Source organism: Macrotis lagotis, chromosome 3 (genome assembly GCF_037893015.1).
Source record: "Macrotis lagotis isolate mMagLag1 chromosome 3, bilby.v1.9.chrom.fasta, whole genome shotgun sequence".
Lineage (NCBI taxonomy): Eukaryota > Metazoa > Chordata > Mammalia > Peramelemorphia > Peramelidae > Macrotis > Macrotis lagotis.
Genome location: NC_133660.1, coordinates 157,206,209 through 157,225,319, shown reverse-complemented (window position 1 = coordinate 157,225,319; position 19,111 = coordinate 157,206,209).

The window sequence follows — 19,111 nt, the reverse complement described above, 5'->3', positions numbered from 1 at the left end:
TACTCTTGGAGAGAATAATGCCTCCCTTCCTTCAAGATTCACAGTTTTTCCATTAACTTGTGGTCTTTCTTAATTCCTGATTTGTCAATCTCTTTCCTCCCAACAATAATTACCTTGTGTTTCTCTTCTCTCTCTTTCTCTCTCTCTCTCTCTCTCTCTCTCTCTCTCAATGTACATTCTTATATATTTGTATATATATATATATATATATATATGCATGAACGTACAGTATGTATATATTCAATTGAAATTTATTCCATGTATATATTGAGTAAGGATTATTTTAAAAATAAAAAATTCAGGCATTCAGTTGTGCTAGTGTTTTGTATGCATGGAATTTATGTATATATATGTATATACATATATATATATATATATATCGCTTTTCTCACAAATAACTCAGATTAATACTAGCTCTATGCGTTTGTTGCAAGAAATGGATAAAGAAACAGAAAAATGGCAGGAAAAGAGATTGGTTTTAAGCTCCAAGTACCAAAAGTACAAAAGATATTTGTGGAAAGAAAAAGGGAAGAAAAATAAAATATTGATATTCTGTGTACCTAGTTCATTAAGTAAATGTGTCTTCAGTACAAATATACCATTTTATACCAAACTGTCACTACCCTTCTCCATTTACTGAGAAGTTGCTTAAAGGAGGCAATCCTATATATACTACAAGTGAAATTCCAAAATATAAGATCAACCTTCTGTAGGAGTTACTGTGTCAAAGAAGTAATACATTCAACCCCCTATCTTGGATTGTTAACCAGCTCTTTATTGGTTTTTTTTTTTGGCTAATTGATAGTTTTCTTCTCTGTTGTTCTTTCATCATTTACCCATTTTGTATTACTTTATGTTGTGGAAATGGGCCTAAAGTCAGATTAGAATGAGGGAGACTTTGCTGAGAAAGTCATTTGCAAAAAGACTGGCTAGGAGAGTCCAAATTAATAACTCACTTATTTTTAATATATTTGTATTATCAGTCTGATAGTTTGTCTCCTCACAATCTTTCCATTTTATATTCTTGACACTTCTAACTCTGGTTAATTTAGGAAATAATCATATTGCATATACATTTTGATAGTACAAAAATATGTGGCCTATTCAACTGATTCATTTTAAAATTCCATGGATTCATTCTGAATTTTAGAAGAAATTATGTTAATTATTTTGATTATAATTATACTAATTATAATAAGCTGTACAATTTTTAATAAAACCAAAATTCATATGACTTTCACTTCTTGAAGTGGTTTGATTTTTAAATGGTTTTCAAGTTACTGACACTATTATAAAAGTTTATATCATCATATCCATTTTTTGTGCTTTTTTTCTTTAAGGATTAAAAATTATTGATATTTTCTTTGCTGCATTCATTTTTGAATATATTTCCTATAAACCCTACCCATGGAGCAACCCCTTGGCATGAAGAATTTAAAAGAAATGATAAAAACTAACCAACACACCACCAAATCTACCATTATATATACAGTGCTCCATGCCATCATTCTTTATCTTTGCAAAGAGAGGTAGATGCATTTCCTTATCCTTTCATTGAAGTTAAATTTATCTGGGATAATAGTTATACATAATGTCAATTCAGTCAAACAATCAAGATATATGTGTTAATGACCTACTATGTGCCAGACATTATGCTTATATATATATATATATATATATATATATATATATTTATATATCAGTTTGCTAATCTCCTACATGGTAAGAGAGCAGTTTACAGCTTTTGAGCTTATGTGTGTGTGTATACATATACATGTGTATATATATATATATATATATATATATATATATATATACATATATATATATCGAGAGAGATACTAATATCTATAAATGTAATATCCATATCTTCTTGTATATATGTATATATATGTATATATACATATGTGTTTTACAAAAATAGAAATATTTACATCATTATCCCATTTTAAATTCTTGAGACAGAGGAAATGATGAAGTATCTCATTAGTATAAGTATGATCATACTCTGGCTTTTTAAAAAAAACTAATGCACATAGTGTTTTCCTTCAATATAAATTACTTTTGTTCTATATCTCTATATCAATAACAAGGGTTTTAAGTATGGTTCTAAGTAATATAATGCAGTCAATTACGATGATACCATGGCATAGAGGATAGAAGACCAGCTGTGAAATCTGAAAGACTTGAGGACAAGTATTGTTCCTAAAAGAGTTGAATAAAGTGACTATAGACAAGTCACTTCACCTCCTAGTACCTATAGAAAATTCTGAAAAACTGTGTAGTATTGTCTGCTAATGGCTCCATATTGCAATACTCTACACAAGTGAAATTCAGGGTCAGGACAAAATAAATAAACACAAATAAACACATAAAAACCTACAGTCTGATATCAAGCATAACCATAATAAACAACTAACAAAAGTATCAAAGACAATATGATACAACAGAAAGAATCCTGGATTTTAGTTCAGAGGAGCTGAAGTTGTCTTTCCTTTGTCAACCAATTCACCCTGAGATCAGGAAGAATCACAGTCTCATAGTTCTTAGTTTCTTGATTTATTTGGGAATGCTTATATGTTCACCTATAAATTCTGAGAGTAGTTGTAATATTTACATATATAAATATATGTATTTGAAGCTTCTTTTATTTATATAGTATTACATAAATATCAATTATTATAATTTATTTACCACTAAAAGAAAACATGCAAGAAAAAAGTGTTTTACTATCCAGGCATATAGCTGGGAACCTTACTTTCATTATAAATTGCAAATTCAAAAAGATGGTATGTGTGTTATATGCCTTATTTCCTTTGTAGATTATAGTTGTCTACATAAGTCTGTCTATATGTGGCTCAAAGAAGTAAAGGATAAATATTTTTAAAAGGTCTCCTTTACCCACACTTCTCTAAAAGAAACGTTGATTCTTGCCAGAAGGAGAGCAAGATGCTGGTCCCTTTGTTCTCTTCAAGGAAAGTGTACTGCCATAGAATGTAACCTATCTCCTTAAACATTGTTAGTCAAGATGATTTTTACCCTTTTTTATTTGTTTCTTTTGCTTATCTTGGGTTCAAATAAGCCTCCTTATAATGTACAGGCTTTGTTTGAAATATATACATATATACATATATATATATATGTATATATGTATATATCAAAACAAATTCCAGCTCTAAAATAGATACATATAGGAAATAATTCCATGTATTTGAAACAATAACAAAAAAGAAATCAGAAAAATTATAAGCATGAAAATATCTAGATATATGTCTAATTTGATGGTACAAAAATTCTATCATTGGGTGTGCTGGACATCAACTGAAACATGAGAGAAACCCAGGACTAGTACAAGGAGAAATTCCTCTAAAGTCTCTAGGGTAATAAGATGGAGATAAGCATGTGATTGGTATGCCAATTCATCTATATGTCTACTTGTTCTCTAGATCATTCTCTCCCTGAAGAGACCTGAAAAGAATTTGGATTTACAAGTTTCCTCTTTCAAAACTGTAAGTTAAAAGACTAGGGTATTTCTCTCATGCTCTACCTCTATTGTAATTGTGGAACACTGAATAATTAAACTCCAGCAATAAGAAGAGTGTAAAGCCAATGGACTATAAGTCATATATACTATGAGGGAAGAAAAATTTACCCTCCCCTCACATTTCAAACAAAACAAAACAAAATATCCTTTGAAAATTTTCTTTCACATGTTCATAAAGAAGAAAAGAAATCCTTTCTCTTAAAATAAAACTTAAAAAAACATTGTCATTTGTAATATCATTAAAATCATATTATTTGGGAAAAATCACTAAACTATAAGTAATCTCTTGTCTTATCATTCTACTACTAAATTTATGCCGAAGGGGGCCAATGACCAAAAGGAATCATATCTAGTAATATTTTCAAAAGCATTAATTGTAATAGAGAAAATCTGGAAATAAATCAGGATCCAAGTTATTGAAGAATGGTTGATTAAATTGTGCTATAGAAATGAAAATAAATAAAATTACACATTAAGTACAACGATTTAAAAATTGGTCAATATGACAATTGAGAGGAATGTGAAAAACTATAAATTGATAAGAGGGAGAATAGCAGAACTAAGCATACAACAAAATGATTACCTTCATGAAATAATACAACATTAATGTGGAAAATAATTCAAGTCAAATAAAAAAAGGCATTGATGGTTTCAAATATCAAATGTTAAAACACTTTTAATCCTCCATTCTATTAATAATTCAGAAAATTGTAAAGCATCTATACTAACTGTTGCATCTTCTATATTACGCAATTTTGTTTAGCATTTTGTTCATTGGTAATGAGGATGTACTCTAGGAGGGATTGTATGGGGTAAGAGATTGGCATGTCATTAAAATGAAAAAAGAAATGTTATTGGTAGGATATATAAAAAACAAAAAAGTATAATAAGGAACATTTATAGGAATTATGGCCATTGTAAATTTCTAATTAAAATTTTCTTTAATTTTACTTTTCACCTCCTTTATCAGAACTAAAGTGACTCATTAGTATTCTTCTATATTTGCAGGAAATATTATTACATAAGTTAATATCATCGTTGTCATAGATATAGACAGCTCCCATTTCACAACGAGTATCAGATACTGAATTAGCATGAAAAAGAAGAAAATTCATTAATCTTGGATCTATAATATATTTTTAGTTGTTTGGTAGATGGCTACCTATGTTACCACTGTACTAAGAAGACATTGAGTACATCATTCTGTCCAATTCTCAGTCTGAATGGGAGAATTGGTATTAAGTGCACAATTAGAGTATAAAGGAATGAATGACAAACATGAAAGTCACATCACATACCGTATACATGCCCTTTGGAAATTAATTTCCCATTTTTTCAAGTGACAAAAATGTAATAGCCTTAGATGCTAATGATACATCTAAATGATAATCTAGTAATATTTCACAAGTAGCAAATCATTGTTGCTTCCTTTGCTACTCATTTTAATAACATTAAGCATAATTAACTATTTTGGTGTGATTCATGTGTGGGCTAACCTGAATTCTATGATCGTGAGAGGTGAATAGTTTCTGAAATGGATCAAAGTCATATAAATATAACCTTAATAATTTATAAAAATTCTGCTGTTCATGACACAAATGTAAAAGAAAGAAATTGACATTAACTCTGTTATGTAATGGATTCTGATGACCACATTAATTTCAGGTTCAGAAAAGTATCACAGTGTTGTTGAAGGTTACAATGATCAGTTCTGCTTCCATAAAGTTTACCGATGGAAGGACGGAAAGAGAGAGAGAGAGAGAGAGAGAGAGAGAGAGAGAGAGAGAGAGAGAGAGAGAAGATAGGCATATATGCATACACTTGAACATATATAAATAAATAAATAAATATACATACATACATATATATATATATATATACACACACACAGAGATACATTTGTCACTTGAATTAGTATTCCTGCATGAAAGTAAATAATGAGAAAAGTGACAAGAGAAAAATGACTAGACTAAAGATTTCTAAGAACTGGTAAACAAAATAGAACCAATACTCAAATATATACATCTATGTCTGTGAACATACCGATAAATATATGTAAGTATGCATATGTGTACTTATAAGAATGTAAATGCATGTATCCATAACCACTTATATATTGTATAACAACAGAGAGAGAGAGAGAGAGAGAGAGAGAGAGAGAGAGAGAGACACAAATGGGTTCTTTGAAAGGTACTACTAATTTTTTTTACATGCCCTCTTAATTCCCTCACCTTTCATTAGAATTTGATTAAAGAATATGGACAGTTATCACATTACAGTTATGCAACAATGGTGATATATTGGATGCACATTGACTTCCAGGTGTGATAATAGATAGAGATAGATAGAGAGATAGATAGATAGATAGATAGATAGATAGATAGATAGATAGATAGATAGATAGATATGGATAGATAGATAGATGAGATAGATGATAGATGAATGGATGGATGGATAGGAAGATAGATGAATGAATGGAAGGATGAACGGATGGGTGGATAGATGAGAGAAAAGTGAAATATAGCTATTTAAATATGTATACATAAATATATATATATATATATATATATATACATACATATCCTAAAATCATTTGCTAATTCTCAAAGAGACCTATAAAATTTTAAAGGGTAAAGGAAAGGCATTTGAGACACCTCTCTCCCACCTTTGCAATTTTTTATGAAAAAGTATATTTGATTTACAAATATTGTAATGAGTAATGTGGCAGGATATGTTATTCTGAAATTTAGAAACAAATCCACTTAACACATAGCTTTGGTGTGCTCTCTGTTATCTATTTCCATTTATATGACAAGATTGTACAATTCAGAAAATAATCAAAGCTTACTAATTCATTTGTGCCAAGAGCTAGAATCCTTTAACATTACTAATTTAGATAATTTAGACCTAATGCAATGCTCAACAATACATAGACAATCCATATAAATATTTCTCTCTCCTCCTGATAAATTGTATGATATTACATAGAAATTCACTTAAGGGAAAGAGAAGAATGTCTTAAACATATTCAGTGAATATGTTGAGAAATCCTAACTTTATTTAAAGAAAGCCTTGTTTTTGAAAAGAGTAAAATAAATTTGTGTTTTACACACACACACACACACACACACAGACAAACACACACACAAACATATATATATATGAACAAATGAATTATTGATTTTTTTTAATTTTTGCAAGGCAAATGGGGTTAAATGGCTTGCTCAAGGTCACACAGATAGTAATTAAGTATCTGAGGCTGTATTTGAACTCAGGTACTCCTGACTCCAGGGCCAGGACTCTATCCACTGCACTACCTAGACACCCTAGAATCATTCATTTTAATAACATGTGACTATTATATTTTTTAAGGATTTTGCAAGCCAAATGGGGTTAAATGGCTTGCCCAAGGCCACACAGCTAGGTAATTATTAAGTGTCTGAGGCTGGATTTGAACCCAGGTACTCCTGACTCCAATGCCGGTGCTTTATCCACTACGCCACCTAGCCGCCCCCCTATTATATTTTGTTGGGAGCTTTATTTCTTCCTCTGAAATTCTTCTGTTCCTCAGTAGTTATGAATTTTACTATTCCCCATTTTATGAATTGGCATATGACCACTGTGAAAGTTAAAAGCTGAAGTTATGACTCAAATAATTTCTTCCTCTGTCCTTGACATCATATCATACTTTCAAAAATTTTGAATACCTGATTAAAATTCAGTTCCATTATTCTAAAAATAGAAAATTAGTAATATTAAAAAGCAATGAAGTAGGATCATTAGGCCATCAGTGAAAAAGTGAATAAAATAAAATTGAAAATTAAATTCAATCACTTTTATTGTCTTTTTTTGAAATTCAATATAGGAACTTGTTCTTTCTAGGTCCCATTCACTAGTTCAAATTTATTTACTCTCCAGTACTCACTCAACCTTTAATGCAACAGGCACATTTTTAAACTAAAACATGTAATTCTCTAATACTCTTATTTTGCTTATGTAAATAAAAGAGAAGCTTATTTTGAAAGAAGAGGAACTAAGTTGATTGAGAAAGTATTAACCAAGTTTAGAACAATGCTATGTGTCAGTCTGAGATGACACTGTCACATTTCATCAAAAATTAGAAATGAAGAAGTTGTATGACAAAGCTAAGGTGATGTTCTATATTCTAAAGAGTAAAGTCTTCACAGTCCTGAAGATCCTAAAGCATTTTACATGGGCATGTACAAATTCAGACACAAGGAAGAAACCATAAGGATACTCATATGTTTGTCTGTGTGTCTGTGTGTGTTTGTGTGTGTGTGTGTGTGTGTGTGTGTGTGTGTGTAACTTTTCACCATAAACCATTGACTTTTGTTAGCAAAACTCATATTCTGTCAGGTGCTTTTGAATTGTGTCCCAGAGTTAAACACTTCAAAATAGCTGGCATTTATACCATAACCACTATATGCTATATAACACTATACCAAGTGATTTTGAATATATTATTACATTTGATCACAATAATCCTGGGACATAATTACTACTATTATTCTCATTTCAAAAAAAAATTAAGAAACTAAGGAAGACAAAGGTTGTGATTTTCCCAAGATAACATAGTTATACCTTAGGCTGTATTTTAACTCTTTTTTCCCTGATTCTTGGTCCAGTCATCTATACACTGTATCACTTAGCTACTAAAGAAAAAAATATATAATCAACTAATGTTTCTGGAATACTTTGCTGGGAAATAAGAGAACAATGCAATTTAAATATAGACTTTTCTGAAACTTAGTCTAATAACAAAATATGATAAGTACAATGTTGTGCAGTTGTTTCCAGTCCCTTGTAATTCTGTTTGTAATTTTGTTGGCAAAGATACTGGAGTGTTTTGCCATTTCCTTCATTTATGCGAGGAACAGAGGAAAAAAGAATTAAGTTATTTGCCCAGGGTAACACAGTGGCTGAGGTCAGATTTAAACTCAGGAAGATGAGCCTTCATGACTTCCATCTAGAAACTCTATCCACTGAACCACCCAGTTGTGATAAATGTATTAGAAGACCGCAATAAGATTGTGACCAAACTTTTTAAATTATCAAAGTTCATACATTTTAGTATTAATTGCTAAACTCTCTAAGGAGTTTAGCTCTCTCACTCTCTTTATATCACATCAAAGGTTTATATTCTATCAGTTTTATTATCAGGGAGACCTTGCTCTTAGTGTCACTAAAAACTTCCTCTTTAATCTGAGAGACACTATCCTGGTCTTTATTCAGGTATAATCTTTTCTGCATGTGACACCATCACAACCACCACTAATCATAATTAGTAGAAATGTAACTGAATTCGGGCAGCTAGGTGGCGTAGTGGATAAAGCACTGGCCTTAGAGTCAGGAGTAACTGGGTTCAAATCCGGTCTCATACACTTAATAATTACCTAGCTGTGTGGCCTTGCGCAAGCCACTTAACTCCATTTGCCTTGAGAAAAAAACCTTAAAAAAAAAAAGAAATGTAACTGAATAGCAGTAGCTTAAAAAAATAAATTATTTTGTAAGCATATTGCCAACTATTTGTACACACTTGTTTACCTAATTTCCCTTCTTTTTTAATAAGGGAAATAACTGCTCATCTCTTTTCTTTCATGATCATGACTGTGCTTTTGACTCCAGGCTCAGGTAGACTAATAATTCTTGCTTTAAAGTGCTTGCTATAGTGCAGGTATACCCTCTTTTCTCTATCTCTACTATGCAATTTATATTTTTTCCTAATTTAATGATTCCGACTAACATTTTTATTGTTCAGTCTTTTTCTGTCTTGTCTTCAAAATCCCATTTGAGCTTTTATTCACAAAGATACAGGAATACTTATCTTCTCCAGCTCATTTTACAGATGAGAAAACTGAGGCAAACAGCATTAAATAATTTTCCTAATGTCACACAGTAACTGTCTGAGGTCATAAGTGAACTTATGAATCCAAGTATTTTTAACTCCTGAACTAGTGCTTTATTCATTTTACCACTGAGTTGCCTCTAACTTTGTGTATAGAACAGTAAATGTAGCAATTTTATGGATCATGGAACATTCATCTTCTCTCCAGTTTTTTTTTTCTATTTCCTAGATCAGCTTCTACATTTACAAATTCAATTTAGTCAGCAAAAATTTTCTGAATGACTTCAATCTAAAATGCACTGTAATGCACTAAGAGAGACAGAAATATAAATAAGACAGTCTCTTACCTCAAATAGTGTCAAATTTTATGGAGAAAGACGAGACATTTAAACAAATGTCTGTAATAAAAATAAAAATTGTAAAAGAAAATAAAGGCCTAGAGCACTTAAATGACATGGCCAAAGTCCACCATGAGTCTTTCCATTTCATTTTGGGTATACTCAATTTGATTTCCATGACTGAAAGCAAAAAAAAAAAAAAAGAAGAAGAAAAAGAAAAAACAAAACAAAATAAAATCCTAGAAAAATATTCAAGCAAAAATACTGGGTGATGGAGTTCTGAATGAATCCAAATATTCTGGAGATCAATATGAAACTATGCCCAAAGAGCAATAAAACTTTATAACCTTTGAGCCAACATTTCCAATTCTAGATCTATATCCAGAAAAAAACTAGAAAAAATGGGAAAAAAATCCTACATGTTTCAAAATATTCATTGCAGCTCTTTGAGGAGTGGCAAAGAATTGTAAATTGAGGGGATACCCATCAACTGGGGAAATGACTAAACAAGTTATGGTACATGAATATTATGGCATATTATTATTCTATAAGAAATCATAAATGGTAGGACTCTAGAGAAGCATGGAATGACCTATGGGATCTGTTGCTGATCAAAGGGAGCACAACCAAGAGACCAATGTACACATTAACAACAACATTGTAAAATGATCAACCTTAAAGGAAGTAGCTCCCTTCATCCATTAAGAGAACTAGGACAACTGTAATTAGATCAGCTATGGACAATGTTATCCACGTCTAGAGAAAAACAAAACAAAACAAAATAAAACAAATGAAACATTAAAAAAACAACCCTTCAGAATCTGATAATTTAATACAAATTATCTCTTAGTTATCTCTTTCCCTTAATCCTAATTCCTCATACTGAAAATGACTAATCTATAAACATGTTTATCAAACATATAAAGACATACACACACACACACACACACACACACACACACACACACACACACACGGAATTCTAACCTGTTTGTCACTGAGGGGAAGGTGATGGAAAGGGAGGATGGAAGGAAATTTTGTAACTCAAAAATAGGTATGTGAGGACCAGCTAGGTAGTGTAGTGGATAGAGTATTAGCCCTGAGTCAGGAGGACCTGAGTTCAAATTCTACCTCAGACACTTAATAATTATGTAGTTGTGTGTCCTTGGGCAAGCCACTTAACCCCAATACCTTGTTAAAAAAATGTGCATGTGCATATGGATGAAAAATATTAATTAAAAAGTACTGGCTGATTATAATGCAAAAATCACTGAGACAGTCAGAAAGGAGTTTTTAATACTAAGGAAACTTACTTCAAAGAATTAAATTGGTCATGGGAGCAGCTAGGCGGTACAGTGGATGGAGCACGTAGCCCTGGAGTCAGGAGAACCTGAGTCCAAATCCTACCTCAGACATTTAATAATTGCCTAGCTTTTTGACCTTGGAGAGATCACTTTGATTCCATTGCCTAAATTAAATTAAAAATAAAATAAAAAAATTTAATTGGTCACTGTTCATTTCACCTTCTAGGTAGAAAGTTAGAGTTCTTATTCATCTGTCCTATAGAAAAAGTTGCTCTCTTCCCCCTAGCCCCAATTTATACACCTTGCTAGCCCAGTTAGGTTCCCATTATAGCTGCTTTTCCTCTTTTTCAAATGCTCTTTATAAGATATCATCTCTTTTACACATTACTTAAGAGAGAGAGAGAGAGAGAGAGAGAGAGAGAGAGAGAAATGTGACATTCATCCTTTACACATTAATCTAATGGCTAATGTGTTCTTAAATATTTTTTACTTCTTTATTCATCATAATCCATTGATTCTCTTTTTTGCCACAAAATGTTGCTATTTAATCTTTCAATTTTGCTAACTTTTAATGACCTCATGAATTATATATCTATGGGGTTTTCTTGACAAAAATAAAGTAATGATTTTCCATTTCCTTCTTCAATGGATTAAGATATTCAGAGATTAAGCACCTTGCCCAGGGTCACACAGATATTAAGCTAGGGGAGCACAGTCACTAAAAAACAAACTTTTGCTAATGCAATATGAAATATGAAAATAGAAGTGGCGTACCCCTATATAAAGAAGACAGAAAATGCAGAAAGTATGACTAACAGTTATTTGGAGAAAAATATAAACTTCATAATTATATGTAATCAAAATTAATAATTTAATCTCTTGTGATTCTCTCTATGCTTTCTTTGAACTCATTCCACCTGACTCCAGGTCCAGTGCTCTATCCACTGCACCAACTTGCTGTCCCCCCTATTCTTCCTTTGATCACAAAGTTTAATCCTATCCATAGAGGTGGTTGGGGTTTTTTTTCATGTTTTTCTAATTGTTTTTATGTGACTTTTTATTTCTAGGTCGCATACCAATTTGAATTTAACTTTGTATAAGGTAGGAGGTATTAGTCAAAATCTAATTTCATCTGTACTTAGTGTCTAATTTTTCCAAATATTGAGTTATCCATCAATCAAGTAGATAAGGTTTTGTATTGACCAAATACTAGGCTAATAACTATATTGCATAATTTAAAAGTGTTTTCCATAAAATAATTTAGTAAAGCTAAGATTAAAAGGGATAAATGAACTTTAAAATATATTTGTGGTTTCTCTGATTTTTCTTTCAAAATATGTAAGTAAATGTTTTAAACTACAATTTAAGAAAAAAACTATTCCCCTATTGAAAAAAGATTCTAAAGATATTAAATCTAATCTATACATAACCATAGGAAAAATTATGAATCCCAATGCAAGTTAAAACAAATCTGAGATTATACCTCATTCCTGTCATAGCAGTAAAGATGATAAAAAAGCAAATGATAGTGTGGGGTGAAAGGCACATTTATTTATTTTTCACATTATTACAAGAGTCTTGTTGTAAAAGCAAAAATAACCCCCCTACCCTGTCCTCCCACAATGATAGAGAAATCTCAAGAAAAATAAAGTGGGAGGAAAAAAAGTATGCTACACTCTGTATTCAGATACCATCAGTTCTCTCTTTGGGATGGATTGGATTCGTTATCATAAGTCCATCAGAGAAGTTGCTTCAGTATTTTTTCCCACAGGTGCCATTGCATAGCTATATTTCCCTTTATTCTGTAGTCCCCAACTCCAATTATTGTATTCTCTCTCTCCTTTCACCCTGCCCCTCCTCAAAAGAAGAAAAAAAATATTGATACATTATTGGACCTGTGAATTTTTACAACCAAGTCATACCACTGCTAGCTGGCTATGTAAGTTATCAAAGAAAGAAATAAATGATCTATAAGTACAAAAATATTTAAACAGCTATTTCTTGTGATCCAAAAAATATGCCCTCATTTGAAGAAAGTTTGAATAAGTTATTGAATTTGAGGTGCTAGAATACTGTTAGATCACATAATAAAATAGATTATTTCAAAATTTCATGCAAAAACTTATATAAAACAAAATAGAGTGAAGGATGCATACCCAACCTCCAAATATATATATATATATATATATATATATACATATACATATATATACACATATATATGTATATACATATGCATATATACATATAATAGAATTAATACTTTGAGAAAATTTTTATATCTATGGAGAAAAAAATAAGTAAAGAAAAAGTAAGCTTTTAAAAAGCTGCTTTGATGGATATAAGAATGATAATATATATACTACTATCCATTACAAAGAGTTCAGGAATTTAAGATGAGGAATGAAATTTATTTTCTTATAAGGTCATTGAACCAAGATTAACAGAAGTGGAAAGAACATATTTTAACAGCCCAATTAAAAAAAATAATGAAGAAACCATCAATAAACTCTGTAGTAAATGTTTCTAGGTCCAGATGGATTTATAAGTGAATTCTACCAAACATTAAAGGAACTAAATCCCATTCTACATAAACTATTAAAAATAGGAGGAATTCTAATTCCTTTTATGACACCAACATAGTGCTAATATCTAAATCAGGAAGAACCAAAACAGACAAATAAAATTATAGACCAAATCTCCCTAATGAACACTGAAGACAAAACCTCAAATAAAATTTTAGTAATGAAATAACAGCAAATTATTACTAGGATAGTGTACCATGATAAGGTAAGATTTACATCAGGTAGGCAGGAATAGCTCAAAATTAGAAAAACGCTCAATATAATTGAACATGTCTGTGGAAAAACCAACAGAAATCCCATGATCATCTCAAGAAATATTGAAAAAGTGTTTGATAGAATATAACAACAATTCCTATTAAAAACCACAAGAAAATTTAAGAATAAATGGAGTTATCCTTAAAATAATAAGTAGTATTTATCTAAAACATCTGCAAACATATGGAATGAGGATAAACTCTGAGCATTTCTAAAAAGCTTGGTAATTAAATAGGATATCCATTACTAACATTAATATTAAGTATAATATTAGAAATGAGAAGAATTAATGAGAAGAAAAAGAAATAGAAGGAATCAGAATTGGCAATGAGGAAGCAAAGCTTTCACTATTTGCAAATGATAAGATGGTATACATAGAGAACCTGACAAATCATCTAAATACTCCTTGAAATGATGAACAAATTAAGCAAAATAGTAGGATATAACATAACCCCACATTAATCATCAGTATTTCTATAAATGAAGCATAATACCCAAGAGCAAAAGATAGAAAGAGTAATTCTACTTAAAGTAACTGTAGGGGGGGGCAGAGCCAAGACAGTGACATGAAAGCAGGAATTCCTGGAAACTCAATATCCAAAATCCATTAATTATGACTATAACCTAAGTTTAGAGGGGCATAACCCACACAATTTCCCAGTCCAAGACAACTTAGAAGTTCTGCAGAAAAGGTCTGTTTCACTGGGAGGGAAAAGGTGTGGAAAGAGCCCCAATCACAGTGCAGCCACAATGCCTCTGGGCCAGGCACCTGGGTCCCTGGCAGAGGGGGTGGTTTTCAAACCTCTTGGTCCAGGGATCACCGGGAAAAGCTAGAAGGGATTATTAGAGAACTCTGCAGTACCAGAATGAGCTTGGAGCAGAAAACTGGCCTCAGAGCAGACCTTCAGTGACAACCTACAGTGGGAATCAGCAGAAGCACTAAGCACTTCCAGAGCTCCCAGGCCACAGATGGTCTCTCTGTTCTCCCTGGGGCAGGACTCTGCTGTATTCCCACACTCAGATACAGGTTGCACTTTGGGCTCCCATATCACCATAGCCAAGGAGGGACCATCCTCACTGCTTCAGGGCAGAGGGGAGGGCCAGTGGTCATCCACATTCCAGAGCACAGCCAAGAGAGCAGTCAATCTCTCATAAGACCTTGAAATAATTAAGGTCTCTGTGGATTATCCCAAAACTCCCCAAACCCTTGGAAGTGGGGTAAATCAGTCATTGGCTGAGGAAATGAGTAAACAACAGAAAAAGAAGAATATGACCATAGAAAATTACTTTGATCACATGGAGGACCAAAATACATACTCAGAAGATGACAAATTTGAAGCTTCTATATCCACAACCTCTAAGAGACAAAGAAAATGGGTTCCAACTATGGATGAACTCAAAAAAGACTTTGAAAAGCAATTAAGGGAGATAGAGGAAAAATGGGAGGAGAAAAGAGAGCTATGCAAATAAGTCATGAAAATCAAGCCAGCAGTTTGGTGAAAGAAATACAACAAAAAACTGGAAAAAAGAATATGTTAAAAACCAGTTTAGGCAAAATGGTAAAAAGCAACCCAAAAGGTAAATGAGAAGAATATCTTTTTTTTTTAGGTTTCTGAAAGGCACCGAGGTTAAGTGACTTGCCCAAGGCCACACAGGTAATTAGGGCCGGTGCTCTATCTACTGGGCCACCTAGCCACCCTGAAGAATATCTTAAAAAGCAGAATTGAGGGGTGGCTAGGTGGCATAGTGGATAAAGCACTGGCCCCGGAGTCAGGAGTACCTGAGTTCAAATCCGGTCTCAGACACTTGGTAATTACCTAGCTGTGTGGCCTTGGGCAAGCCACTTAACCCTGTTTCCCTTGCAAAAACCTAAAAAAGAAAAAAAGAAAAGAAAAGAAATATAACTGTACCAAAAAAAATCAGACGAAAATGTGAAATATCTCATTGGAAAACAACTTACCTTGAAAACAGATCTATGATAGATAATTTAAAAAATTATTGGGATACCTGAAAGTCACAAACCAGGAAAAGAGCCTATACTTCATTTTTCAAGAAATAATACAGCAAAATTGCCCTGAGATCCTAGAGGTAGAGGGTAAAATAGAAATTAAGAGAATTCACCAATCACTGCCCAAAAGACATCCCAAAAGAAAAACTTTCAGGGATATTATAGCCAAATTCCAAATCTCCCTAGTCAAAGAGGAAATACTAAAAGCTGCCAGAAAAATCAATTCAACTTTCATGGCTCTATAGTCAGGATTACACAGATTCTGGCAGCATCTACACTAAGGGCCCATAGGGCTGGGAATATGATATTCAAGAAAGCAAATGACCTTGGTTTACAACCAAGAATCAACAACACAGCAAAACTGAATATCCTCTTCAGGGAAAAAAGATGGATTTTCAATGAAATGGTATTTCAGACTTTCCTAATGAAACATCCAGAGAGCTAAACAGGAAGTTTGATGTTCAAAGATAGGACTTGGGGGAACCATAGAGGGGATAGACGAGAAGGACTAATTATGAGGAACTTACTTGTGTTGAACTGTTTGCATTCCTGCCTGGGAAGAAGATACTGAGAGCTCATATGAACATTCTAATTTATAAGAGCAGTTAGAACGAGGAGCTAAACATAACAGTATAATATAGTAAAAGGATGGAGTCAATGGGTGATAAAGGAAAGTACTGGGAGGAAGCGAAAGAAGAGGAAGAAGAGTCTAAGATATTTCAAATAAGAGTCAAGAAAAAAAAGCTATAATGGAGTAGAATGGGGTAAGGCAAGGGAGATGAGTGAGCCTTCATTCTCTTCAGAAATGACTCAGAGAGAAAAATAACATACACATTTAATAAGGTGTAGAAATCTATCTTACCCTATAGAAAAATGAGAGGAAAGGAATGGGATAAGAGGGAATGGGGGGAGAGAAAGGGGGGAGGAGGTATAGGAGAGAGAAGAATGTGGGAGAGGGTATTAAGATACAACATGCTTCTGCACAGGTACAGAATGAAAGGAGAGATAGAAAGAATGGAATAAATGAGAGTAGGACGGAATAGAGTGGAGAGAAATACAGCTAGTGATAGCAACTGTGGGAAAAATATTGAAGCACCTTCTTTGGAGGACTTATGATAAAGAAGGTAATTCATCCCAAATCCAGAGTCATTGGAACCTGAACAGAGACTGAAGCACACATATTTTCCTCTCTCTCACTATTCTTGAGATTTCTCATTTTCTTGGGGGGGGGGGCATTTATGTTTACTCTCACAACCAGATTATTGTAATAATATAAAATAAGCAAACCATAAATAAAAAAATAATGTAACTGTAGACAATATTAAATATTTGTTAACCTACCTCCCAAGAAAAACCCAGAAACTGTATGAGTACAAATATAAAACACTTCTCATCCAAATTAAGTCAGATCTAAATAACTGGAAAAATATTGTTAATGGGTACGTTGAACTAATATAATCAAAATGACAATTCTACCCAAATTAAATTACTTATTCAGTGCTATACCAATTAAACTACCAAATAACTACTTTACTGAGCTAGAAAAAACAGGAACAAAATCCATCTGGAGCAAGTAAAGGTCAAGAATAGTAAGAATCCTGATAAAAAAATCAAAAAGGAAGGTGGTCTAGCTGTATGAGGTCTAAAACTGTGCATACAGTGTCATCAAAACTGCTTGGTACTGGTTAAGAAACAGAGTAATGGAGCAGTGGGTTTAGGATAGTATGAAAAGAAACCACAGTAAATGACTAGAGTAATCTGCTGTTTGACAGATCCAAAGATATTATTTGACAAAAATAGTTGAGAAAATTGGAAACTAGTAAGGCATAAACTAGGCATTGACTCACATTTCACACCATACACCAAAACAAGGTCAAAATGGGTACAGGATTTAGACATAAATTAATAGAACAAGAAATCCTCTATCAATCAGATCTATGGAAAGGAGACAAATTTATGACTAAACAAGATATAGATACTTCCGGCCAAGATGGCAGAGAGAAGACACACACAGTTCTAAAGTCTCCTGATCTTTCCCCATCTGTAATTTGAAACAAAACTCTTAACAGAAATCCAATCCACAAAACCCAGGAAGAAAAGTCAGTAGAAAGAACATCTACCTCAGGATTGGTTTTCTGAGGTCATGGGTCAGTCTGAGCACAGAGGGTAGATCATCTGCCAGTCAGCCAGATTAGCAACAGGGTTGAAGCCCCTGGAGCCTGAGGGCCCAGGAGCCTGAGGGCCCAAGAGCCAGACCTGCTTGATCAGCAGGGTTAGAGCCTGGTCCACTACTGGGGCTTGGGTTGACTAGGTAGCAAGGGCATTGGTGTTGGCCCTGACCCTCTAGAGCTTGCTGACAGGGCTGTGGGGAGAGTTCCAGTGCAGGAGAGCTGCAGACATCATACCTGGGCTGCTTTGGTCTGAGGAATTCTAAGTCAGTCTCTCCATTGCAGCTGAGGCTTCTTCCCAGAACAAACACAATTACAGACCACTTCTGCCCTAGGCACAGGTGTGTGAGCAGAAGAACCAGTATAGCTGACAATAGGGAAAGGGATGACCTCACCCCAGAGTAAAGCCCACCATTGATTGAAGACAAAAATATTTAACAGCTTCAATCACTCCCTCCAGGCTAAGGAAGAAGGCCTCAATCAAGGTCACAGACACTCCAGAGAAAGCAATCAGGTCCTCCTACTGGCCAGCCAGAGAAATTACATTCAGTGAGCAAATCCTCTAGCACCCCTACTGGCCAGGTGGAGATATTACAAACAGTGAGTAAAACCTCTAGGGATCCCAACACCAAACCTTTGTGAACCAGCCTCTCCCCAACTCAAAGTCTTAGCAAAATGAATAAAGGTTCCCGGAAAGGTGGATCCATAAAAAAAAAAATCCTTGGAAAGAAAAGACCCTGAGAGAGACCTAGAATCTTTGAGGAGAAGATGATCTGCTCTCCAGCACAGAAAGAATACCTTGAAGAAACAAGGAAGGGAGTTTAAAAATCATTTGGACAATTTGGGAGAGTCAATTAACACCTTGCAACAAGAAAACAAATCATTGGAAAAAACAATTGGACAAATACAAAATGAGAATAATTCTCTCAGATCCTCAATTGGACAAATACAAAAAGAGAATAATTCTCTCAGATCCTCAATTGGTCAAATGTAAAGCTCTTTCAAAAGTAGAATTGACCAATTGGAAAATGAGTTGTAAAAGG